This window comes from Microchirus variegatus (assembly GCF_963457635.1).
Source record: "Microchirus variegatus genome assembly, chromosome: 14".
In the NCBI taxonomy this organism is placed as follows: domain Eukaryota; kingdom Metazoa; phylum Chordata; class Actinopteri; order Pleuronectiformes; family Soleidae; genus Microchirus; species Microchirus variegatus.
Genome location: NC_139815.1, coordinates 15,635,339 through 15,662,785, shown reverse-complemented (window position 1 = coordinate 15,662,785; position 27,447 = coordinate 15,635,339).

Sequence of the window (27,447 nt, the reverse complement as noted above, 5' to 3'; positions counted from 1 at the left end):
TTGGAATCTATCATCATTAATGCACCGGTCTACTCTTGTTAACTGGCTGCCGAAACATGATGGAGAAAGAATGTAGGTCCTTTAAATTGGCTGCTTTGGAAAGGAGATGCGATTCGTCATTTCATCTAATAAGTGGGCCAAATAGGAAAATGCCAAAGAGGTCACTGGGTCAGTCATGGGCGCTGATTTGAGTCAACATTTGATCAGTTAGGCTTTGAAAATGGATGCTAAGGCTTCAGGAAGTTTCATCAGCGCTAAGTATTGCATCATTTATCTGTGTGAGTTGTAAGTATAAGACAAAATTCCATTGTTTGACAGATACTTATGTAATTTCTAAAGCAAGATACAAGAACCATCTGCCATATGACAACATCAGCAGAAGGACCACCAGTACACTACAGCTTTTTTCAGGTTGCATAGCAACAGCTGTGAAACCTCACACTGATGAATATGGTCAAATGTATGCATCTTTTAAAAAAATGTTTACTTAAAGATAGTGAACCTGGGTTAGATATTGTGACCCAGGTCTAACATTAGTGTTCTTCCATCACCCAGTCATGCAATCCCTGTCTTGCTGCTATTAAAACTGTCCACATGATATAGGTGAGAGAAGCCAGCTGCTAACGTTAACATGAGGTCTTTCTTCTTCCATCCATGGTCCAGAGCAAACGATTCCCCTATTTTATCATTGTTTCAGTTTAACCTTTGAACCCATGAGGGAAACTAAATAATGAATTCCATATTTTCCGATGGCGGACTGCAGGAGAGGCCGTTAGTGACGATCGACCAAAGCTAGCGGGGTTGATTTAAACACAGGGTCTTTTCTACGCACAAAGTTAACACTTACATGCAACAACCGTGCAAACTTAGGCCTAAACATCAATTATTTCAACAGCATTTTATCTAACTACACAGGAGCGTTCAGAGATACCGTCTAGACTTCTTTAGTTTGCGTCACCTGATTAATTTTGGGAAGTCATTCCAACTTAAAATAGCAAATATAATTAACTTGTATTGACTTGTCTTATTTCACTCACCCAAGTGTATTATCTAATGGTTGTCTAATATTTTTTTTAATGGTAATAATCAGTGATTTTAGTGAATAAACAAATGGACCAGGACATGATTTGTGTAATGTTTCACAAAGACAACGAGAAAGGAAAAGGTCTGAGTATGTATCAGAGTGTTCAGCTTTGTCTGGAGGTTTTGCTGTTTGTGTCCGTTTAAGAGGAAAAAGCTTTGATTCATTACTGCTTGTGGGAAGGGAAAACGTTCTGCCTACACCAGTATTTGACAGCAGAATTTAATTAGTGCAAAACGTGCAAAACAACAAGGTCTTAATTAGACAGGGGCAGCGCACATGTTTATTGCAATTCCACTCTGTGATGCAGGAGTAAAAGATTGGTGCATTACTTCATAGAAATCATCCACAGCGCAGATGATAAGCATGGCGAAAACAACAAGACATTATGAAAACACAAAAAAAGTGAGAGATCTGTTGTACACAGCAGAAAGAATGTCAGGTGTGTGCGTTACATCTTAAATGACACCAGTTTTATTAGTAGGAACAAAAAAAAAAAAAAACTTTCTGAAACTATTGCCCAAGATAAGAACCGTGTGAAAAATCGATGGGGGAGCTCAGTTGTCAGTATGACGATGTGCTGACTAACTCTCGCAGGAGCGAGGCAGAGTGGGAAGAGGGTTTTAAGGACGCCCACTGGAGATAAGAGGCCATTCACATGGGAACAGCAGTAGCCCTTTTTTTTTTCCCCAAAAGTCGCCAAATCTTTAGAGGAACAGAGTTTGAGCATTTGCTTTTCTCCTGATGAGACTGGGATGACGCCTGAGGCCCTAAAAAGAGCACTGTCGGCAGTGGGAAAAGGGGAACGGGACCAACGGAGTAATCTCCTCCTAAGCCTTGCCTATTTATCACGGAGGTAATGATAAGAATCAGATTTAAAGGTGAACCCTGAGATGGGTCAGAGCCTCACACAGGCGGTAACGCGATCTGCAGGGGGAGCACTGATAACCCAGGACAATACGGGGGGACGCCTGTCAGATAAATAAAACAAACGGTGCAGAGCTATAAAAGGGAGACCACGTGGCATCCGCTTCGCAGAACAAACACACCGTCGTTAAGAATACGAAGAGAGTGATGGCCTGAGAGAGGAAGAGAGGGATGTTGAGGAACAGATAAAGGAAGCAGAGGAGATGACTTATTTCAATAGAGCCCCGAGACAGAGCACATTCACCGCGCTGAAAGAGACAGACAGCCATGGACGGTCGGGGGGAACATCAATGATGTGCAGTGTCAACAAGAGTTTGCACTTATGTGCAGCTCCACAATCATTAAAACAGTAAATTAAGAGAAGTCTTTTGAACAAAGTGCAAAGCATTGATTAATCAAACTTTTTTTTTTTTCCTTTAAATCGGGCTGCTGCAAATATAATGGTGAATGAAACTGCTCCCATTATAACTATGGCTATGAATTCCTTGCTTATAAAACAATAAAACTGCACTTTGCACACAGTGATTACAGGTAACAATACATTAAACACAATATTACAATTATACGGTACTCTGCACCATTTACACTGATTACGACGGGTGAAGCGCTTGCAAGAAACCCCTGAATAAATTATTATTAAAAAAATAAAAAATAATAATTAGATTCATGAGCTTGTGTTATGAATTTGGTTCATAAAGTAAACTACATAAAGAAGCCCATATTAAAAGAAGAAGAAAAAAAAGGATCATATTTCCATTTTAACAAACCTTAATTTTCATTGTGTGCTGTAATAAAAAGCCAGACTACATAACTGTGTTCTACTTCCCTGGATCACTCAGAGCCACAGAGTGTGCTGCTTCTCATTACAACCACCAGTTGATTTCACTGCACACCTTCAACCAGAGATGAGGATCTAATCACGAAACAGTGAATTTATCTGCTGCACAGTCATCCCCACATAGAAGCCTAGACACAGCTCTAGTCTAAATACTTGAGTGACTGTGTGTGTCCTACTTCCAGCCTTATTGTGAGCTGCTTGTGGGCGTCTTGAGCAGATTGCCCTCTGCTCGATATGTCGCCTGGTGAGGTCAGGCTGTGTGGCCTCAGGGACCCTCAGACACTTCCTCTTTGAGGAACAACAGTTTTTTGACCTCTGGGAATCTTCCCCCCCACCCCCTCTCTGCAGCGCGTGTGAAGTCATGTTTTTCCAGACCCTGTGCATGTGTTCATGCTTTCTTGTCCTCCCCAGTGCACTGTATCAACACGGCTCTACACTTATGAAAATATAACACAGCAGACGGACGAATATCCTGTGCCATCCAGTGAACAATGGAGGAAAACATGTCCCTGATATTGTACAGGTCGGTCACTTGAGAGATAAAAGGCCTGTAAAGTGTAGGATGTTTGTCACTAATAAAAAGTCAATAGGGTTTGGAGGCCGACAGCCGCTTCCCACACGGTAAATTAATGGCCAGAGCTGTTGAGCATAGATGACTGATGACTTGGAGAGAGCTCAGGAGCCCTATTGCCACTGTCACCTTTCTGTCTCTTGTGGGGGTCTGAGTCACTGGATCATGTCATCCAGCACCAAGGAATCACCTCTGCGTTACAAGAGATAAAGTTGATGCTGCGATGCTTCACAGGGCGGCAGCTTTCACAGTCCGTGCTCTAGACTGTGAAGCCTAATTTAGCGTCGACCACCTGTAAACAATGCAAGTTACTGCGCTGCTTTATCCGGGTGTTTTAAAGCCACACTTTTTTCAAAATAATCTTCAAAAACACATGAGCTAATAATTTTGTGTATTAAGCCATTAAATATCACATGTTATTGTGTTGCCTTCTCCAGGAAGTGCATGGCAAAAATCACTATTTCCTGATTTTAACAATCCCCCAAAAACATATTTCTCCAGTGGCCAGAGGGCCTCATTCTTTGGGTAGTTTAAAGTAAACTTACACTATTATTTATGATTTACAGGATGTCAAATTCAAACATCCACGTGCGAATGCGATGACTCACTGAATCACCCAGCTATGAGGCTATGCCGTTTGTCTCTCCCATGTTATCATGTCTTAAGGCCACATTATACTTCTCCGACTGCGTAATGCGTTATCCGACTGCGTAACCACGGAGACCCCTCGAGCCTTCATAGTTCTCCGTCGTGGTGATGGATACGCACTGCAATTTCCCGCCCGATCAGTAGGGGTTGCTACGCAAGGTTGTTGTGCTTTTGGCTACAGTGAGCAATGGTGTCCGAGAGAGAAAGACGGTTGTTGTTGGCCGTTTCTCACTTTTCTGTGTCACGGAACGCAGTTTTAAGATAATTTTAGGCGAGAAATTGCCATTTAGATATGACGTATTTATAGTTTGGCAGTGACGTTGTCGGCGGTGATCAGCGTTATCTCGGCCTCCGTCGACGCAGAGGGCTCTGCGTAACCTAAGTAGAGCACTTTACGCAGGAGCATAAATTGGGCTTAGCTCAAAACACACAATTATAAAGCCGGCCACGTCCAATCAGGATGCCCCAAATCTCGTCTAATCTAATGCATTATGCACCGTTTAACAAGAGACATATTCAAAAAGGAGCTCTAAAAATGTTAAACTGTATCACGGTTTGTTCTTTTATCCTTCATACATTTATTGCTCTTTTTTATATTCGGAAAGTGTTTATTTCAAATCAAATTAAAATGGAAGCCGCCAAGTGTTTTATGTAAAAAAACAACAAAAAAAACACTGCAGTGAAAGCCAGAGTGTGAAATGCATTCCAAGTATCCTTTACACATTTTGTTTCCTCACCATTTTACATTCGATGAACAGAAACACGTCCCATGCAGCGGGGGTTGATACCTTGCTATTTGATAAAGACACAACAACAACAACAACAACAGTAGTAAACAGATTGACATCGACCCCTGCCCACATTCCACAAGTTGTGATTCCCATGTGTGCTGGAAACTCACATTGCTCTTTGCCACATAATTACACGTGCACACTTGTGAACATGCACTGTACACCTTCACCCCCGATATGCCATTGTTCTCCTTCTCTGTCAGTTGAAAGAAGTTATTTCTTCAATTCAATGAGGGTTCCTTTTCTTGTAACATCAGGGTTTTCCCCCTTTCTGTCTCACTTTCTCCTCACTCCTCTTTCTTTCACTCAGCCTGCCTCTTGTGTGCTTGTGTCTGCAGCTGTATTTTTAATCAAGTGAAGGATCCATAGCGAAATGGGCATTTCTTTCACAGCATTACATTCTTCCCCCTCCTGTCTGCGCTCATGGATCACTGGTTAGCTTAGAAATACAGCCGACACAAAAGCAGCAGCTGACATGTGGAGCTTAATGGTAATAATGGGCATTTTTAAGCCCAATCAATCACATTTAGTGGACATCTCCATTTTTTGCCAGTGAAAAGGTGTAAATAATAATAATGATAATATAAAAGAAAGGAACAGCAGAGAAAAATGCGGTTGGTGGGGAAAAGAAAAACCCACCTCGGTAAATATTTTAACTGCTTATTAAGATTTGAAGCACACCACAAAAGGAGCATCTGTGCTCCACAGAGCAGAGTGAAAGAAGAGACCCAGATGGTTCTTACAACCAAACACTGAAAACTGATCCATGAACTGGGCAAAGGAAAGGCCATTTATTTAACTGTTGAATATTGTGTGTGTGTGTGTTAAGGCCGATGTTGCTGCTTTTGTACATTTAATTGTGCTTTTGATTGTGAAGGTCGATGTGTAGCTCTACATTTGAAAAAAAAAAAAAAAAAATCCTAAAAAAAAGTCCTAAAAGGACAAAATTCTTTGGACAGCCTATAAAATGTAATGAATACCTACGTTTGTTTATCTTTGCAAGGTCTAGATATTTCAATGTCTCTTTGCTTCTGCTTTTATGAGTCTGTGCGACTTGTGGTGCCATTCTGAGACACGCAAAGCACAGGGCGGGGGTTGGTGGGTTATTATGAGGGCAGGTTGTCTTTGCACAACAATGTACTTAATTCATGACCAGATCCATGGCCATTTTGTTTTGTGTGGGGAAATTTTTTTTTAAAAAATAAAAAATTGTATACCAAAAACACTAAAAGGGGAAAAAGTATGACTTAGTACTGAGTGTGTTTTTGCATTGACTTTCTAAAAGTCCAAATTACTTGCACTAACTCTGTCCTTCAGAATAATTAAGGTAAATGCAATAAGCGTAATAAGAGAGAGCAGAGAACACAGCTTTTCACGAGATAATATGGAAAATTTTACAGCTTTCATCCCTTCCTAATCCTGCCTGCTCTTTTATCTTGTTGGCTTTTTATTGGCTGCGCAGCTCCTGGGAACTTTACCCCAATAAAAAACAATCCTGCGGAATTTTCCAGAGAATTTATGCAGTATGCAAAAAGATGGGTATGGTCTTTCTCTGCAGACAGCACACATTTCTGTTTTATTTTTTAATCAGCGTCTGTATGGCTGAGGCCAACACGGTTTTAGTGGTAACTGCAGATATTCCTTTTCTGACTGAGGACGGACATCTTGTTGTCCAGTGATTGATCTGATTGGTCTACAGAGACAGCAAACTGCAAGATTTCAGTGAAGGAAAATCCAACACTTTATCGTGTAAACAAAATACGTAAAATTACACAAAAAATACAAAATGGTAGCAAAAATGCAGTATGGAGCAAAACTCCATTATTCCATTTGTCTGATTAATGTCCTCACAAGTCGCACTCAGATCTTTGTGCAGGTAACACATTACATTTCATTTGCAAAAAAGCTCCGTTCATTTTCAAAATCAAACTCATAAAAGCATCATATCAGCAATAACTGAGGAGAGCCCCTCGTAGAAATTTACATATTAATCCAATGTTAAAAAATCTCCCTCTATTAAAACCTTTATTGGCTAAAATAAAACAGAAAATGCTTCATGACAAAATGAATCTGTCCTCTGCCAAGACTTTGTTCTGAGCAAGCTGCATTTCTGTAAGCATATTATTCCCTGAATCCACAGCACAGTGAGGTGTGATGCAGGTGCCAGATCACATATTCCTTTGCTTGCTTGCTCTCTTTCTATGTGCTGGCTGTTGTCACCAGGGGGCAAGAAAACGATGCACTGCTACAGAGAGAAGTCACAATAACTTCCTCCATATAAACCACCAATTACAGATCTACAGCAGAGTGACACTGAACTGAGCACGGAAGGAAAATACCCTATACACAAAGGGGATAGTCTGCTATCAAATGTTAAACATTGGTTCAAATATTAAATATGTATAGCATAGTATGTCAGTAACAGAAACATGGGACTTCGACGTGTTGAAAAAGTTCAAAAATAACCTTGTAGTACCTTTTTGTATCACTGTGTCATTTTTTAAACAAGAAGGAAAAAAGAAAGAAAGAAATATACTGATAAAAAAAGCTTTTTTGTTCATTAACACCTAAGACTCAGAATTTGTTTTGCTTATTTTAACCCTAAAAGTGCCAGAAAATGTCCTGTGAGTAAGTGCATTTGCCAATTTTTCCATAATAACTCAGTATGTGCCAGTTATTTACTACAGAAGAGGATTAGGGCCACGGAGGAAAATAATATTTGAGTTCTGAATTTAAACTCAAAATTCTGACTTTAATCTCAGAATTCTGACTTTATTCTCAGAATTCTGACTTTATTCTCAGAATTCTGACTTTAAACTCAGAAATTCTGACTTTAAACTCAGAAATTCTGACTTTATTCTCAGAATTCTGACTTTATTCTCAGAATTCTGACTTTATTCTCAGAATTCTGACTTTAATCTCAAAATTCTGACTTTAAACTCAGAAATTCTGACTTTAAACTCGGAAATTCTGACTTTAAACTCGGAAATTCTGACTTTATTCTCAGAATTCTGACTTTAATCTCAAAATTCTGACTTTAATCTCAAAATTCTGACTTTAAACTCAAAATTCTGACTTTAAACTCAAAATTCTGACTTTATTCTCAGAACTCAAATATTTTTTTCATCCTTGGCGCTAATCCTATTCCGTAATTTACAATTAGCTGCATGTTAAAATAGTGTATTAACAATTTAAAATGAAGAAGAACTAAAAGTTGTGTTGAAAAACAAAACACTGCAGTTGTATATGAACACCAGATTTTGCCTGCTATATTTTAAATTTGAACAGTATTAAACATCAATAAAATATTTCAGTCTTTGAGCAAAAACAGGCCAACAAATGGAAACTATGTTTTCAACTAATTTTTTAACTAATCGATCAGGAAGAGACCAGCGCACACTTAAAATAAAATGTTTTTAATCAAAACATGATAGTCAGAGGCGTTTAACTACTGTTTTTTTTTTTAGCTTCCTCCTCCTATCACGGGAATAATTATTGTATTAGCTCACTCGCTTCCCCTGCCAAGTGATGAGAAGTTCAGCTCTCATATCTGCATCAGGCTCGGGCCCAGCAGGTCTGGCTTTGTTTGGCAACAACACTGTGAGCAGGAAGACATTAACGTGTCTCTTTGTAAAGACAACACAAACACACTCACACCATTGTTTCACATGGTTTGTAATGTGATTAAAGAACTACACGGAGTTAGACTGGTCAGAGACGTGTTATTGGTTTGATTCAGACGGACTTTCTCTGACAGAATGATTGAGAGACTGTCAATTGCAGAAATGGACATGTGAGAAATTAGCATCTCATGATGTGGGGGAAGGGTGACATTCTGTTTTGTTGTTTTTCTTCAACCTGTCTTGTGAAAATGAATTGTATTACACATTTTAATGACGTTAAAGTAACTTTCCTTTTGAGTTTGGAAGAGTGTTCTGTGTTTTTCACAGTTATGTAAGACTTATAGAAAAGCAGATTATTCACAATTATCAATTTAAAAATGACCGTCATTACACCTTACTTCCTGACCAAGAACTCATCCAAAAATGGCAGTGTATTACAACAACACATAATTCCCACTCATCTGAATAAAAGCATCTGAACACCACCAAAAAAAAAAAAAAGAATCATCTATCATTGATTTTAGGAGCAGTCAGTGATAAACAGCACAGCAGAGGGATACACACTGTGGGTCAGCGCCCAAATGGGGTTAAAGATGGTCAGACACCTTGTGCCTCGGTCCTGTGTAAATAATCTAATTATAGCTGCTCAGCATCAGATTGATGTGAAACTGACTCATTTATCATGTGAACTGAAAGGGGGGGGTGGGATTAGCAGCTGCATCCAGCTTTACTTCCTAGTTTGCACCCACCCATAATGTTTCTGACAAGTGAGGAGGAGAGTGTGAGGGCCGCAGCTGCTGCTGCTGCTGCTGCTGCTGCTGCTGTTTAATAATGACTTACTGAGCAAAAATGACTTGTGGAAGACCAGTTATTTATCACAAAGTTGATTAGAACTAGTTATTTGTTGTTCATTTTAGACCTGGGTGATTGCTCATATTTGAACTGAATGGTACTTTTATTTTTAAATAAAAGGACAAACATAATCATGTTCTATTAGGAATATGAATTCACAGCCTTAATCATACAGCTTCATACTTGTGTGACACCACATCAGAGCCAAACTGTGCCGTCTAACATTGTTTATGAGCTCATTATGAGCACTTTTTCTACATTTATATAGAGTGTTTCCTCAGGCTTTGAGAGCACGAGTGACTGACTTTATGTTGACAACTATATTTATAACTATTTCTGTCGTCCCCTTTAATGTTGTGGATATTAAAGGACAGTGTGGGGAAATTACAACTCTTTATACGACCACATTACTAGATTAAAGAAAGTGACCCTGTTTGAGTCTGGGAATGTGTGGTGTTGACTTTAGTGATGTTGAAAGACGCTATTAATGTTGAAAATGTGCCTTATAATGGGATTTATACTGCAGTTCTAACAAAAAACACTTTGATAGTCAATGTAACTGCTGGTCCAGTGTGTTTAACATTTTGAATGATTGAGAGGTTTTTTTGAGGCAATGACAAAATAAAATAAGAGATGAAGAATAATTCTACAAAAATCACACAAAAAACACCTGATCTTTTAAATGCTGTTTTTAAAAAGTTGGCTAATCCATCACTAATACACTGGATGACCAAACATTGCGGGAACTACTTTTTTTGTGTTTCCACCAAATACAGTAAAGGGAACTAACTAAATGGTTCCAGGAGGTCGTTTCCACTGCGATGATTATCGTGACGATATGTGAATGACCTGTAGTCACAACAAGCTATTCCCCTCCAGTCCACCAGGGGGACATAATGTGACAGACTATACAACAACGTCACTTTTATTGAGTGAGTAAACTTTAATTATTAAAGGTGCATTATGTAATAAATCTAAAGCAACTGGCCGTATAATCCTCCTAATAGGTAATAGATGCTCAGGAATAATATTCATATAACATACTGAACTCACCAACAACAACAGTACAGCCACAATATTTGCATTAAAAAAAATATCATGTTTTGGCATGTGGCGCCACCTACCGCCGTCTACCAGTCACTGGAGCCAGTAGAGTCTGGGGTCTCGGGTTGCCAGTCTGAGCTACAATGGCAGAGAAAACTAAACCTAAAAGACCTCGGTATTTTGAATTTGTAGTGTAGTAACTGTTTTTGGCCACATTCTTATATATGGCGCCTTTAATATTTGACCTTTTTCTGACCCACAGTGTGTTTGCGTAGTCGGTGCTGCAGCAACATCACGGAGAAAGTGATAAATACAGAGTTTACGTTGAGGTTTGTTTGTGGTTAAAACAAATGTATGGATGTTTCGAAGAGTCAACATCACGGTGAGAGAGTTGAGAAAGAGAAGATGAGCAACATGCTGTGAACAGCTGATGACTGAAGTAGCTGAGTTATCAGCAGAGCTAACAACAGATATCACCATGCAATATCACAACTATAAGTATGGAAAGCTGATCGAGTCATCGAGAAACTGTGTTGGGGCAAAGTAAACGTTGGAGCGCCGCAATGAAGAAATGACGGCATACAACAAAACAACAGCAACAGTAAACATGAGGAGATTCAAGTTGTGTGCTTGCAGAGGGGAGGAGGACTCACTGCAACCAGGTTTGTTCAGTGCCTCACTAATGTAATGGTTTGCCGCTTCAGGTTTCAGTTAAATGTGACAATTGCTATGACCAATCAGTTATGAAAAGCTCCACTCCACTTCCGCCAAAAAAAAAAAAAAGGCCCAGTAGTTCCTTTTAGTTGAGATTTCCTGCAGTGGAAACACATATTTCCCAGGAAAGTAACTAGTTCCTGGTACAAGCTCCTATGGTGGAAACACGCCTCGGGCATATTATATTGAAATGTGCACAGAACTCTTTTGATTGTCTTCTTTTGTCACCATGTGATACATTTCTGAATAAACTCCACTGTCCATGGTAAATGTTTTGTATTTATATAGCACTTTCCCAGTCTTGATGACCACTCAAAGCTGCTGTACACTACAGTTACCATTCACCCATTCACACTCATTCACTCACACATTCATTTTCTATCACTCATCTTTCATACCCATTCGGGTATGAACTAAGGCACAGCCGTCACGAGCAACGTGGGGTTAAGTGTCTTGCCCAAGGACACATCCGTTTGTAGACTTGCGGAGCCGAGAATCGAACCCACAAGTCGAAGGTTGCGGTTTCGATTCTCGATGCTCTCTCACTGAGCCACCGTTGCCCATGAGTGATAAATTCTGCAAAAACAAAATTTCCCCGGTATGCTGGCACTTATGTGGCAATGTGATACATCCTAAAGAAATTACTCTTTTAAAATAGCTTTGATAATGTTTTTCAATGATTTTGGCACAAATTTTGTGCAACATGAAAAAACATGGAGTCACTATTTAAGGTCCCATATTATATCCTATTTTTCCAAGTTGCTCTAGCAGGCACATTGCCATCATATATAACCACTGTGTAATATATGTATCCACTGGACAGATAAATCCTCTGAGGGTGTAAGTTTGTGTAGGACTCTGTGCTGCACTGTGGAGCCAAGAATAGAACTTTTCGCGGACTTCACGGTCTTCTGGTTTTCGGATGCCTTTGCCCTTTCTCACGCATCTCACGTCCCAAGGAGCGCAGAAGTCAACATCGCATGTTTTATCTCCTGTACTTAGACTGAGCAGGACCCCAAAAACATGAGTGAGTCAACTTTTTTTTCACACATTGGCAACTGCTAGGGCCTCCAGAGTCCCAAATATAAGTATTTTTAATTATTAAAAAGTTGATTTTGCATAATATGTGACCTTTAAAAGAAGCCAATATGTCAGTCCGCCTTTCTTTTTCCCAAACAGATTTCTGTAGCCGGTCGAACAGCTGTGCATTTGTGGCCTGTCACGTTAATCTGATTATAACCCAATGCAACAATCAACAGCAACAGAAAAAAAGGCTCTGATATGCATAATTGTTAATCGGGTCTGGCAGAAAATGTCAAAAGAGCCTGCATAAATAAGGATCTGGTGTTGTGGATCCACTGGGGTTTCAGTGAGAAGGGCCCCTCGGAGGCTTCGCTCAGCCCAGCAACTGAGCAGGCGAAAAAGTAATATTTGGTTAGTGGCACTGGCTTCCTCAGAGGGACTTCTGCATTACATTCAAGTCCCTTCCGCACACATACAACAGTATCTGCTGTGGGACTGGAGCGTGTAATGAGAGCCAAAATAAAGAGCCACTTAAAGTGTAGCCCCAGCGCCCACAAAGGCTTCCTCAGTGTGGCGTATAATAGGGTCTGACCATGTAACCCCTCTACCTGAGACCACCCCCACATCTGTGTTATTAATGTAACAGTGCTTTACATGGGCTGTGACCAACACCACCCCGCCCTGCTTCAAAGATAAACCATAATGGTACAATGATAAGTAAAAGACCACAACCTTACATCTTGGTATTGATGCCTGACACGCACACAATTGTCCACTTTAGTGCACGTTAACACTTTTATTTCGCACAAAGGAACACGGGGGACATTAAAATGTATCTCTGCCACACCATAAGTGACATGCCATTGTCCTGTGGCTGTTAGAGCACAATTCAGACAGTTTTTATTGTTTGTCATTTTTCCAGAGCCGACATCAACGTCGTGGTCCTGTAAATCACGTCTCTTAAAGTGCCAGTGGAAAAGCAGGCCCCCGTGTTACAGCTCGACTGCTACAGCGAGGGGAGGAGCAGGAGGGGGGGAAAAAAGGGCAACGAGACCTGTGGATTCTCGGAGATATCTCTTCCCAATGCCTCATGGACCATTAACTGCCTATCAAAGACCCAACAGGCTCTGGTCTCTCTGATCTGCTATCAGCGTAATGAGGAGACATTCAGTCACATGCAATTCCCCGAACAAAGACTCCTGGCATTGTTGAGGTTAATGTGTGGTAATATGTGATATATTCATTCAATTTGTATGAGATTTTTCATAACTTCGAAACCGTCAAATACCTGATGGGTCATGGGTCAGGCGTTTGTTTGTCGGGCACCACTGTGGCAATCAGCTGGCGTAAATGGTTAAAAAGAAATTCTAAGAAATTGTATTTGTTATTTTCCAGGACCAGAACAAGATGGGGGGGAAAGAATCCTGTCAACAGTGCCCTGCATTTTATATAATTACCATGTTTATTGGATTTTTATTTTCACTGTGACAAAAGGCCCATCTGCCTCCAACAGCTCTCTGGTGGAGCTGTAAGATCAGCTGTAAAACATACTGGAGGATGGCTCAGACGCTACACTTTGCTATCCTCCGTTACCTTTACATAGTTCATAAAAAAACTCTGTTTTATTTTATTTCTGGAACAGAACATGATATTTATGTACTTACTATGATATCTGGCATTTGGTGATATTTTAACACGATTCAATAAGATAAAGGTTGTTTTTTTTTTGCTTGTCCTCACAAACTAAATGACCCTTTCTCACATACATTTGGATGGACAGACCTTTTTTTTGATAAACTGTTTACCAATATAGGTAGATGGACACCTTTGTTTCATTGCCTTGCATGCAATAATGTGAATAACAGTACTTTAACTCTCATCTCTGGAAGCTGCCAGGGAGAAGAGAAACACAAAATCAATGTTTCAAACACTTCAAAGTTTGCACACGAGCTATCAGGAAAGTCAAACTTGAGTTGTGAGCTCCTGTTTTATCCCACTCAGAGCCACATATGAGGGGAAATTTAACACATTTGAACAATTACATAATGTCCGATATATTACCAACCACATGCTGAATTTATTTCAGTGTCAAAATTAGATCTATTTTCCACCATATGTTGAATATAATTATTCAGATTGGGTGCGTGTGGTAACATTATGAGGCTCTGGCCTGACAAGAAACAGTGGTAATATAATAGTCCTCCTTAATTGTTTACTTGCTTACAATTAGATTTATTCCATAACAAGAACTAACCAGTTGCTACAGACCATGAAAACCTATTTCCCCGTGTCCCAACTGGCTCATCTGTGTCACTATGGTGCCCCCTCGACACAGCGAGGTGAGAAGCCTGTTAAAAGCCGCTCCACTGGGAACAAGGAAAGTGGAGAGAGTGCCTCTCTGCTTCTCTCACTGGGATCGTATTTCTGAGGGTTATCAAGCGGCTCATTTAAATGAGGGCTGGTCACAGCAGGAACCAGCTGAACAAAGTTACTATTACCAGTGCCTCTCCTGTGCTGCTCTCACTCTCCCCTAATTGGGTTTGACTGCATTTGTTTAAATCCACAGTGGAAGAAAGAGAAAGGAGGGTGCACGGGGTTGCAGTGAAACTGAAGTGTGTCAGTTTGTCCAGACACGGTGGCACTTTAGAAAAAAAAGGGCCACCACTCCCTGGGCTTATTAAACAAAGGTTGGGGTGGGGGTGGGAGTGAGGCTCGGTGGGTCACGGTACAGGCCTCGTCAGTCATAGACTGGAACAAGTCAATCCTGGTCTCTGCTTGCACATGCACAATCACCTCTGGTGGTCCCAGCTCATTTCCTCAGTCAGCAGGAGCACTGACATACTATGTACAGTGGTGCATGGACACCCACATAGGCATGCAACACACACACACACACAGGCACAGGCATCCCTAATCCATAATCACTCACAGTTACCAGGCCTCAGTTGTTCAGTGCTCACTTCCAAGGTACAGTATACGTACGTATGGTTTACCCTGTGGCTCTCGTGTGACAAGAAGACGTCTTTGGTTTGAAAAAAAAACAGCACCTGACACTCGTCCGGTAGAATTAAAGGGCATTAAACGCTCAATATGTTTGAATCAGCACCTTCCCTTCCCAAGGACAACACTGACCCTTTTCGCATTTGCAAAAATTAAGGTCCGATCATTCAACACAGTTACCTTCTCTGACATACTGCAAAGTCAGATGTCGCTGGCGATCAACCAAAAGCGTTCTGAGGTAAGCAGGGTCAAAGCCGATCAAATGCTGTTTAAATGTCAGCCAACCATACTTCCCCATTCACATGAACAAAGACAAACGATAACTGTAATGGCCGGCTACTTTTTTCCCCATGCATGTTTCTTCCCATCTTGACCACACTTTGCTTTGCATCACGCTAAAAAAGGGATTCCTTGTTTTTATTTTATTGCAGCAGTGTCAAAAAAGACTCCCATCGAAGACGCAGTAAATATCCTAACAACGTCTAGATGCAAGGCCATTCCTGCTGGCTCCAGGCACTGAATTAGGCCAGCCTGTTTCTAGTTAGACAGTCATTAAAGAGATCTTACAGCCACAGCAAATGGTTTCCTGTCCTGAGTGCTTAACTCCTGTAGTAGGAAATGTCCTAGGCCGTAAAGGGTGAACCAAACTTCCTGAACATTTTTTAAAGTTACCATAGAGGGCACGCGGCATGTTCCGACCATTCGATGTGGCCAATCAAATAGGACCCTGCTTGACCCCAACATGGCACTGGCCGTTTAAACAGGTGGTGTCCATTTATTGGACTGTGCATAATGTGGGAATGACAGGCTCGTTCACTCTACGGGGGAAATACTCAACCTGGTAGGAAAAAAATAACACTCGGAAAATGGAAAAATAAGCATTAGACGCTTTATTACTAAGAAAATATCATTCATCAAAGAAGAGATGGGCAATTGGAGAGGGTTTTTCGCTTGAGGGCATATTACATTGGTGTCTGGAGAGAAGAGCTAGAGGAGTGTTTCTAATGCTGCGAAGCACCATGAGGCAGATTTGTGAAATTGTTCTAAACGTAAAATCTAACTTGAGAAAAGTTCAAATTGGTGACGGTAAATGCGGGACACAAATGGCAGATTAAAGCTCACATAGAGTGGTCTTGTTGCACATATATGTTAGTTATGGACGTCTACTTACATACATTAACTTAATGGTCAAAAACCTCCTCGTTGCTGTAAACAAGCCGATAGAAATATGTCCTTATTGAAGCTCTCATCGTCTCATCAGTGTAGAGCCTTCCCAACGGTCTTGTGATTGGCCAATACCCGGAAGTGACATAATCATCACACCCGCTCTCAGAAGCACAGCTCCCCCCTCTGGAACGGTGGATGCACTGCTACTCATTATCAAAACATTGCTTTAACAATGTTTAAAAATAGCTTCTTCACGACTCCCCGCCGCAGTCCCTTTTACGACTTTGACCCAGAGTCAGAAGACACTGTCGCTCGTGAAACACCTCCACAACAGATGTTATTCTTCTTCTGCGGTTCAATGTACGCAACCGGATGTGCCCGGACTAGTGCCCGGAGCAGGACGATCTGCTGTTCAGGAGAACCGCTGTTTACGTAACCGGACCGGGTTTTTTCAGAGATCTCGCTGAGCCCAAGATTACAATAAAACACAGCGTTCTCAGCAATGGCTGAACTGTTTGTTTCAAAACTCCAGGGCTTCGTAAACAAGGTAATGACGCAGATACACACTAAAAAACAGCGTTAATTGGAACTTCCGGTCTAGGTCCGCTTTAAATAATATCACAGTTTCACAACAAGCAGTATAACGGTCTCAACAAAATGGCTTGAAGGGCATAAACTGGAAGCTAGTAAAGACACAGATCAATAATTATGCATATTTAGTCAAATATCTACTCTGTATTTACCGACACATTTATATACAAAAGGGTGCTCAATTCCTGAGAGAAATCCACCTCCTCCTCTTCCACTCTGGCAGCCGGACTGCAGGCTTTATAACTGCTCCCATGAGCATGTGCTGTAAAGGTGTTGAGACATGAGATGCAGAGCACCTGCTGGTTCCTCTATACAGGTGACCATGTTTCTTTGACCTTCCCAAAAAAAAAAAAAAAAAAAAAAAGAGGGGAGAAAAAAAGAAAGCCTGGGTTTCCCGTTCCCAGCGCACACTGTCTGGTCTTTGAATAGAACTAAACCTGGCCTGGCAGACAGCACGCGTCATCTATTAGTCATGTGGAAACACATTCACATTCAGCTTAGCCGGATGTATAATGCAGCACAGGCGGGGTTTATGGCGCTGTGGTTTATAGGCCCATGCATATGTCTCCATGCCTGGGGCACACAGTTGAGACAAAGAGTGAAAATATGATATTACAGCATCAGGGGGATGGGTGACTAATATCCTGGGAGATGAGTGCTTCCATGACTGTTATGAATCAATGCACTCACGAGTTGATAAAAGTACTGTAAATGTCAAGTTAATAGCCGGCTACAATGGGCATACGACTTTTAAAAGGAAAAGATGAACAATGCCTTTGTTGTAAAAGAGGCAGGGTTGTCGACAGGTCAGATTCCTTTCGTTCATTAGGAAACCTTCAACCATTGGTTGAGACCTTAGAGGTATAAATACACAAGTTACACCGGAGAGATGAAGGTTATAAAGTGTACACTGACTGAGACTGAGCCAAGGCCTGAAGCAAACAACATAAACCATGTACCTGACAAAATATTGAATCGTATAAACGGCTCCTATTTGCACACACACACACATGCTCAGACAAGCACGCATGCAGCGTTGCTCTCTTTGCGGTATTGTGTCACTGGAGGCAGATATGTAACTGCGGAGCCGAGTGTTGGTAATGATGCTGTCCAGTCATTAATCACCGGCTGTAGAGAAAACAGAGAGTTCACTCATGGCAGAATCGGCCTGGCCCTGGGACGGAGATTAGAGGCCTAATGAAAGCAAAACAAATCTGGACATGTGAAATTTATTGGCACATTTAGAAAAGCAGCCCCAGAAGGACACTGCCACCAATAATCATTTCAGAATCCCAGTCAAGTGCTGTTTCCTAGGCCAGACACAATCTGGAGAGGGGATATTTGTGGAGTGGCTGAACAAACACTGATTTGCTGGTATCTTCATCTTTCCCAGCAGCTGGGAAGGCAGAGGGAAGGCAGAGGGAAGGCAGGTCGCTGGTGTGCTAGATGACGCCCCGCCTCACTGCAGTTCACTTCTGGGAACAACACTTTCTGTCCTCCTGGCTCCTCCTATAACCCAGTGGTGCTGCAGCTCACCGCCTACCTCATTCCAGCTCCTACCTCTTTGAGCCCTAAATCAGCGGCTGTCTATAGATCCCCCATAGAGAGGTGGGACAGCAGTTTCCCATCCAATCAACATATTTGACAGCGTTTTAGAGCTTTTTAAATGATCTTCACAAAATGCTTTTTTATCACAAACATGAGTAACTCAGTATCATAACAGAAACAAAAGCACAGAACATGAACAACAACGTCACTGAGTTCTGTTAAATTGTTGAAAATATCTTGCACTGTGGGAAAACTATACTTGCAAAACAAAACACTAGCCTCTTTCATTCTGTGCCAAGTTATTATGAATCTATCCAAAACAGAGGGCATGAATCATGATAGAAATGAAGATATTTGGGCTAATGGCATGATGCCTAATGTGTACCACATGCAGCAGGCTGGAAGGAAGAGGAAATGGTACGTAAATGACCATTGTTCTAATTCAGAGCCAATCTAGAGATAATGACACCGACATCAATAGCAGACAGTCGATTCACAGATAAAAATCGTTTTTTTTTCCCTTTCTCCTTTTTGTTCATCCGTTACCATCGGCTTGGGGATAAACCGTTCTGATGATGAGATTGTGACCTTGCCACTGTGATTGTGGCAAATTTTAAGACGTTGAAGACGAGCGTAAAAATCAGCATCTAATTCGTTCATCGCGACTACACCATGCATCTGGCGCACGCAGGTAAGAGTTCAGTATCAGTCGATTCTTTTTGTATGTGTTTATGAGTCACAAAATGTGTTTTGTGGCTCTAAATTACAGGGGGGAAATACATATTATTACATATTTTTTTTAATAATATTTAGAATTTGAATTTGTAATCTCTGCATAGAAGTGCGGCACAGATAAATAACATTATGTATAAGAGACTGAAGAATGTCTATGTTCATTTCTTACGTGTGGATTCGATGAGTATTTCCTCCAAACCATGATACCCGGTGTTTTGTTATCTGTGAGATGCTCTTTTTAAATCATTTCCAAAGATTGCACTTTGTTAATTCAGTGCGTTGCTTACCTTTTGGATGAGGTGATACATGTGTTCTGTACTCGTGTCCTTTGATTATACCCGTCTTTGTTTTCGCTCAGCACACCACTGCTGTTCTCCATGGCAACGACTAATTAGGGATGATTCCGACTGTGCCCTTTGCCCTTGGTTAATTTGCCTTTTTTCATTCGCATTCTCCTTGTGTTGTAATGCTACACTGGCCCTCCAAGCACCGCTTAAATTATTCACGTTTCTGGGTGCGAGAAGCCTGGCTGACCTCTGACCTGTACAACTCAGGCCCTTTTGTTTTGTTTTGTTTTTTTAAAGAAAAGAAAAATCAATATTCGTAAAATTTGTTAAAGTCAAAACAGGTGAATCTTATCAAGGCAAGCCTCACCGATAATCTGCAGATGTAGACTGACAACATCTGAGATTTGAGGCAATAGAATACATTATTATTGAGCTCCGCCAAGAGGTTTATGTTTTTGCTGGCGTTTATTTGTTTGTCTGTGTCAGCAACATAATTCAAAAAGTCGTGGACGGATCTGGCTGAAATTTTCAGGAAATGTCCGCAATGGGGGACCAGGAACAAGTGATTACATTTTGGGCGTGATTCGTCGACCCCATCACTGGTTACAACACTCGGCAAGGTGTATTTTGTTGGCACTGAGCTGCCTTGGCGGAGGTTCTTTAGTTTTATTTTTTTTATTTTTTATTTTAAGTCCAAGTATTCCCTATATTTATGTATATGTTTAACTATAAACTATATATTTGCACATATTCAGGTCAGCATGTTACACGAAAACAGAAACTGTGACTTTGCATCTCCCCAATCAGCAGGTCATTGTGCATATATGGGTTCTTTTCATATTTTAGTTTCAATAAGTAAATGTCAGCAGACCACAATTTCAACTACGGTGCAACATATACAAAAGAAAATAATAAAAATAGATGAATTAGAGGTAAGAAGCATAGAAAACTCGAAACACTCGGTGAGCGCAGACCTCCCTCAGGGCAGCTCAGCCCCCCACAAAACAGTGATAGCATCTACGGAGCACGCCCAAAATTTAATCACTTGTTCCTGGTCCCATTGCGGACATTTCCTGAAAATTTCATCCAAATCCGTCCGCAGCTTTTCAAGTTATGTTGCTAACAGACAGACAAACTCTGGAGAAAACATATACCTCCTGGAGGAGGTGAAATATAACCGTCCCAAGGCTAAGGATCACTGCAGTGGACGTGATTATGTCGACTGAGCATCGCGTGCCCGCTCGGTGGTGCCGAGGCTTGGAAATACAGCAGGGTGCCACCGCTGACACAGAGACACTTCAAACCACAGGCTCTAATCTCTTTTGCACCAGCCCTGGCACTAACGTGGTGCCATATGTTTGGGAGGGCACAAGAACTGTGCTGTGATTTTGAAGGGGGGGGGGGGAGAGGGGGGCACGAAAACATTTTGCCAGTTTGATGACACTTGGATCAGTCATCAAGTCGTCCTGTGAGCATAGATGGAAAAAAACAAAAAAAACAAACTCCAAGCACAATAAGATAAAAGAGTCATTCTGATTCCTCTCAAATTGTGGATTACTGCTTTGATTAATCACTCTTTAATCTGAGAGAATTTATGTACCCCATCACAGTGGAATAAGATTATTCCATTCAAGCAAAGGGGCCATGATTATTTTTTTTCTTCTTCTCCGAGCTATTCATTGCCCGAGGATTGCAGCTCAATTATCTTTGTGTCAGACAATTATCTCCAGCTTTAATTTAATCTCCATTATGCCCCAGTCATATATCAACTGAACATGCTATCATAGCATTAACACGTACTGTACTTAAACCTCTTAGTTCTTCAGTTAATATTGCGCTTGGAGGGTAACAGATGTCATAATTATGCACTTAAGTAACATATTTCACACTCGCGTATGTTGGGAGTGTGTCAAGACCCCAGTGTGTGTAGTGTTATCAATCTCATAGCGATATGCGATCGCAGCGTGCTCCGTGGGTCTCTGGTGAAACTGCGACACGCAGGGCAAGTGTGAGTGAATCGGGTTAAGGAGGTTCAAGCATTACTGAATTACTCCGTATTATTCACAGTTGTCATAAAAAGCTGCTATAACAACCGGGGCTCAAGTTGTACAACGGGTGAAATTCAGCACACAAATTACGAAGCAGTGTTTTGCAAAAAGTTTTTGTGTCATTTTATCTTTTTTTTTTTTGTGTGATCCACAAGAGTGTGTGCCAGAAATGGTCAAAGCGACTCAGGGCAGTTTCAGTGCAGAGGATTACTGGGGATGGTGCTGGATTTACCTGGCTATATTAGATGAAATGCTACTGTCTCAAAGCAGCAATATCTACTCATCTGTGCTGGAAGGTTGTATTATAATATTGCTAAAATGCACATTTATGTTAAAGATAAAATAATGATGGGAGTGAAAAAAAGAAGAGGAACTTTGTACAGTTAAAGAGCTTGTTTTGTTGCTTTTCTATTCCTTTAAGTGTATTTTTAGTGTACAGCAAGGACAAACATATCCCATAAACGTTTATTATAAGATGATGGAAATTGATTGAATGTTTCTGAATGTCTGAATTATTATATTATTGCTCTTTCCGCCAAATACACAGTTTGGTTGTTCTCCCTCAAGGTCCTTTTTCTCTTTTATCTCTCTTTTTTTTTTTTTAAAGAACCTTGTATCCAAGTCCCTGCATGTTGTGATTCATAATAAACAAAGTTATCAGAGCAGCTGAATGGGTTGCAACTCCTACAAATTAATTTCAGTTTTATTTTATCAGGGTTTGGGCTAAATATACAAAAGGGGGGGGAAACAAGGACATAACGGTTGGATAACTGCATACAGTGTTGTTGACTTGTGGATCTGTTGTTCAAAGATGGATTATCAACAAAATCAGCTTTTTGCGCACTTGATCTCCTCACAGATTATCCATGTATTTCCCTCCAAACGATAAGAAACCGTAATCTCTCAATAACACTTCTGCAAAGGAATACAGTTTTCACCGCCACATATGAAGCTCTGAAAGTGACAATAGAAAAGCACTTAAACACGGGAGGCCTCATTCTTATTACATTTACATCCTCTTGTCTTATTTTCACAAAGGCTGTACGTCTTATGGAAATGACCCCTCGACTTGAAACTACTTCGAAAAAGTTGAGCTATCTGGTCTTTAGTTGCAATCAAGGAAAGTCAGCCAAGTATGTCTCCACGTCTACCTCAGCATGATAATGCACTAACTCAGTTGCCAGTTCAATGAATCCAGACACTGGCTGCCTGAGATTCCTCCCGCTAAGAAGGGAGAATAGATTACCAATAGCTCAGGCAGGGAGGCAAACAAACATAGAAATAAGCTGCACTCAGTCGGAGCACGCCTAGCAATTAAAGCAAAATGCCTGTGATGCCCACCAGATAGGAAATGTGTGGGACATGAACCAAATGTGCAGAGCAGACCTGCCAACTGGCCCACATTGAGCGGAAGAGCTGCAGGGCAGGCTGTCAGACATGTAGGAAACATTATGCAAGAAAGGCGAACTTCAAATCTTGAGTTAGTTAATCAGAAACAAAGGATGTTGTGAGGGTCTTAATGAAATTATTATAGATATTCATATTATCAGATAAGTATGGTTAATAGTCTATACACAGTATTAGCCATGCTCCGTGTGGGGGGATTATCAAAATCAAGGGGAAACCAAGACACCCATGTTTCTCTCTCTCTGGCTTGTGTAAAACAGCACCTGATTGATGCCCTGAAACAAAGTCCGCCAACTAATGGATGCTGTGTGGTGATCTAACCCAATCTGGGAAGTATTTGAAGTTGAGCTTGATAATCTCTGCAATCTCAAAGGGATATCCTGGCGACTAATTTTTTAGAATCAACACTAATATGAATAATATGCGTGCGAGGCCCAGGGCCATTGGCCTGCTCTGCTCTGAACATTGTGTGCAGAGCAACAGTGAGCAGGAACAGCCACACAAACACATGCACAAACACACACGCAGGTGTGCGGTTAAGACAAAATGGGGGGCTGTTTACTTATACTGCCGATATTAACCAGAGATGAGGGGACAGGATGAGGTGGTGAGAGTGAGCAGAAGAGGACAAAAGAGTCGTGAAATTCTGAAATTAGTATCTATAAGTGTGCACTCTTAGAAATAAAAGTGCTAAGTAGAACCATATAAGGTTCTTCGGCTTGTCCTCATAGGAGGACCCTTTTTGGCTCCAGGTAGAACCTTTTTTATAAAGGTTCCACTTGGAACCCTTTTGGAGGGTTCCACCAAGAACCCTTTTAAAACCATTTATTCAGGAAAGGGGCTTTAAAGGGTTCTCTGGAACCATTAGTGTTACCAAGAAACCTTGAAAAACCCTTTCTTTGGGAAAGTAGAAGGACCCTTTTTGAACCCTTATTTCTAAGAGTGTACTGCAAGTACTATAGGGTTGTTGATCAGATATAGATACATATACGTGTCCAGCCATGGCAAAACCGGTCACAAGTCTTCTTAGGGACATTTGGAGTTCTTTCCAGATTCTGAAATTTCTAAGCTTTCCAACAATGTATCCAAATATTATTTGGATACTACTGTATTTTAAGAAACACTCTTATGTTATATCTTATGTTATATGCATAAATAATAAACAGGAAGGAGCGGGAAGAGTCAAATGACCAAAAGCCTGCTGCAAAATAGTGATCAGAGGCTGAAATACAACACAAAAACAGTGCATCAATTTCCTATATATCGATACAGCACTTCAAAGAATGGATACAGTATCATGGCATGAAATATCACAATATTTTGGTATGCATAAGCTATGTTAATGTGTTTGTTAGTATGTTTGTGCATGGATATATATAGTACTGTAGTACAAAAGGCCACCAAATACGTTGGAACACATGCAGAACATGCCGGTAACAATTATGCAGTTTTAAAATAACAAAACTTAAAGAAAAAAAAACAGCCTACGCAGGTTAAAGTGTCAGCTATTTAGTGTGACCTACCCTTGCTTAAACAATAGCACGGCTCGCTATTGGCTCACCAAATGCCAATGACTACAGACTTTGACATAAAGACGACAAAGCCGGTGGCGCCCTGAGACTTCTACACAGTACTGTATTTATGTTGATACAGTTTGTGTTGTCCCAAAGGAGGAGACGGAGATGTGAACAGAGGGCGTGGGTGAGAGAAAGCAGGGGACAGAGGCAATCAGGGATTATTGTCACCGACAGGGCTGCACCTTGATGGGCTATAGGAGCCGGATTGTTTGTCGCCTGACCAACCTCAATAAATTAATCAATCATCTCCCTCAGCCCACGTCACCAATCAATCATCTCTGTGCCACACCCACAGAGGGGACACACAACCCCCCCACACCCCTCCTCGCTCTCTGTTTGGCTCAGGTTACACACCAGCCAATCAAGTGTCACCGTAACCACGTCACACCAATATCAGAGCACTTGGTACAGAGCTCAATATTCACACAGTGACTGAAAATGAATGTTAACGTGCTCTTGCCACAAACTAATTATAGGCAATGTTTTCTATTCATGCAATTTTTCTTTTTTCTCTTTTTTCTTGACGAATGAATAGTGAAACGCCAGGTGGACCACAGCAGGTAATTATCCGTACGGATAAGGGTAGTAAACTTATCTAACAATGCTGTACTAATGTTACGTTTTATGCTTGTCTGCTGTTTGCGATGCATTTAAGGCAAATTCCTCCTCCCCGCAAGTCGTGTTAATTCTCACACAACACGTGCACCGAAGCTCTGAGGCATTATTTCACACAAGTGAATTTCTTGAGAAATACTTTGAAGTCAAAGATATGTGTTATGAACTCTGGTGGGTTTCACCACCATTGTCATTAAAATGGTGGAATTAAAAAAAAAAAAAGAAAAAAGCACCTTACTAGAAAATGATTACCAACGTTGCACATTTAATGAATAACACTTCACAAAGGTTTTTTTTTTTTTTTAACAAAACAGTGTTTTATTGGCACATGTTCTGTTATATATTTAGCTTTTATAAAATGGCGCAAATGTTGCTTTATCCACTACTGGCTGACTAGCTATTAGTATGTTTTAACAAATAAATACATATTTAGAAATAATTTTCCCTGAGATAAAACTATTTAATTTTATGTCACACATAATGAACCAAAATGTACTTAAAACGCAAATCTATTCTCTAGCACTCATTCAGTCATTTGTCTTTTCTGCATATGATTATGTTCACAGTGGGTGTAAATGTATTGGATATGCACATCCACCAGCTCTTTGTATTGATCTTCAGCATGTTGTGTGGAAGGTGTGTTTCATTCGATGAGGATTGTCTCCCTCCCGGAGTCCCAACTGGGGCTGATGTTTCTTTTTTCAGCACATTAGGTTGCAGCCTTAGGGGTGCTTTGACCAGTGGATCAATGGCTCTCACGCTCTTGTCACCATTCATTTGGAGTGAGTGAGCGCTGGCTCCAGTCCTTGTCTGCCGCTGGCCCTGCTTTCACCTGGCCTCCACTCTCTCCCTGAGCTCCCCTGACAGCTGGCTGCCACAACCGGCAGCAGACAGACGACAAGTCCTTGGGCTCCACAAATGCATGCACGCTCTGCACAAACACACATATCGCTGTGGCGAGTGGTTTGTGATGCATCTGGATGCTGATGCCACACACCCCCACTCTTAATTTCCCCTCACTCACAACCCCCCCCCCTCCCTCAACTCTTTCTCTACCCTTTCTACATGTCTATCTGTCTGTATCTGCCGCACTCTCTCTCTCTCTGGGGTTTTCAGCCTCTTCCTCTGGTCTCTGGAGTCAGGAAGGAGCAGATCATCTAGTTGGAGGGGAACCAGCTGTGGGCCAGAGTGGCTCCGACATCACTCCTGCTGCTGCTGCTGCACCGACACTAGGCTGGCTCTAGCATGTTGTTACCATCAGGAAACACAAACCCAATCTCTGAGCGTGTCACACAAATCGGGAAGCTGCGCTCACAATGTCTGTCTTTAAATAAACATTTCATGTGCTCAAATATGATGTAAACAAGCAGACACAATTTCATTTTTTTTTTTCAACTTCTGGTATGTGAGGCCAAATCAGATCAAACCATTTTTTATTGCAGCATTAAAACTGTTTACTATTCAGGAACAACAAGCACTCCTAAATATCCCCACTAGTTATTGTGCCCTTGTGCTACAGAACATATTGCACTGTATGTAAAAATGAACAAACATCGGCTGGGCGTCAGCCATCGACGAGGGGGCTTGTTTTATCACCTGTACTTTATTACAGTTTGCCATCTGCACGGAGGTATGTTAATAGCTGGCTGCGACTATTTACACATATGAAAAAGTACATCCATCTGCCATGTTCCGCCAGTCTCACATGAATCAGTCCCGCCTTCCCCAAAGAACAACTGCTGTTTATTCACAAGGTGACAGGCAGCACCAAAGCCTGGCGACACCTGCACCTTACATCCTGCCGTCTGACATATGTGAACCTCACTCCTCTCACACACACACACACATGCACACACACAAACATCTCACATCTCACCTTGCCATGTTACACCCTCCCCAGAGCCCAGTCTCTCCATCACCATGTTTCTCAAGGTTTCAATAGACAATGTGTTCCCCCCCCCCCCCCCCTCTTGACATTTGTGTTTTTCTGCTTTGTTTGCAGAGGATTCATATGGCGAGGCGCTAGTGTCAAATGAGCAAGATCATCTCATTTCTAATCAGTCAAAAAGGGATTATGAGGCTAATTACTTAGATAGACATTTAGGTTAATGCCCTTGCGAGGACTTGGCTTAACTACCAGGTGACAAAGGCTGGCTGGGTACACTGGGCAATTCAAGGCAACCACAAGATCCATAGCAATTACTATCTCGCAGAAATACTGTATACACATCCCTTATAAAGTGACAGAGAAATGCCTGGAGGAAAAACTAAGATGCTTTTAACAGCAGCAATAATCAAATAATATACGGTTATGCATAATAGGCTCTACTCTGCATCAAATTACAGCCTCCTTTTTTCCA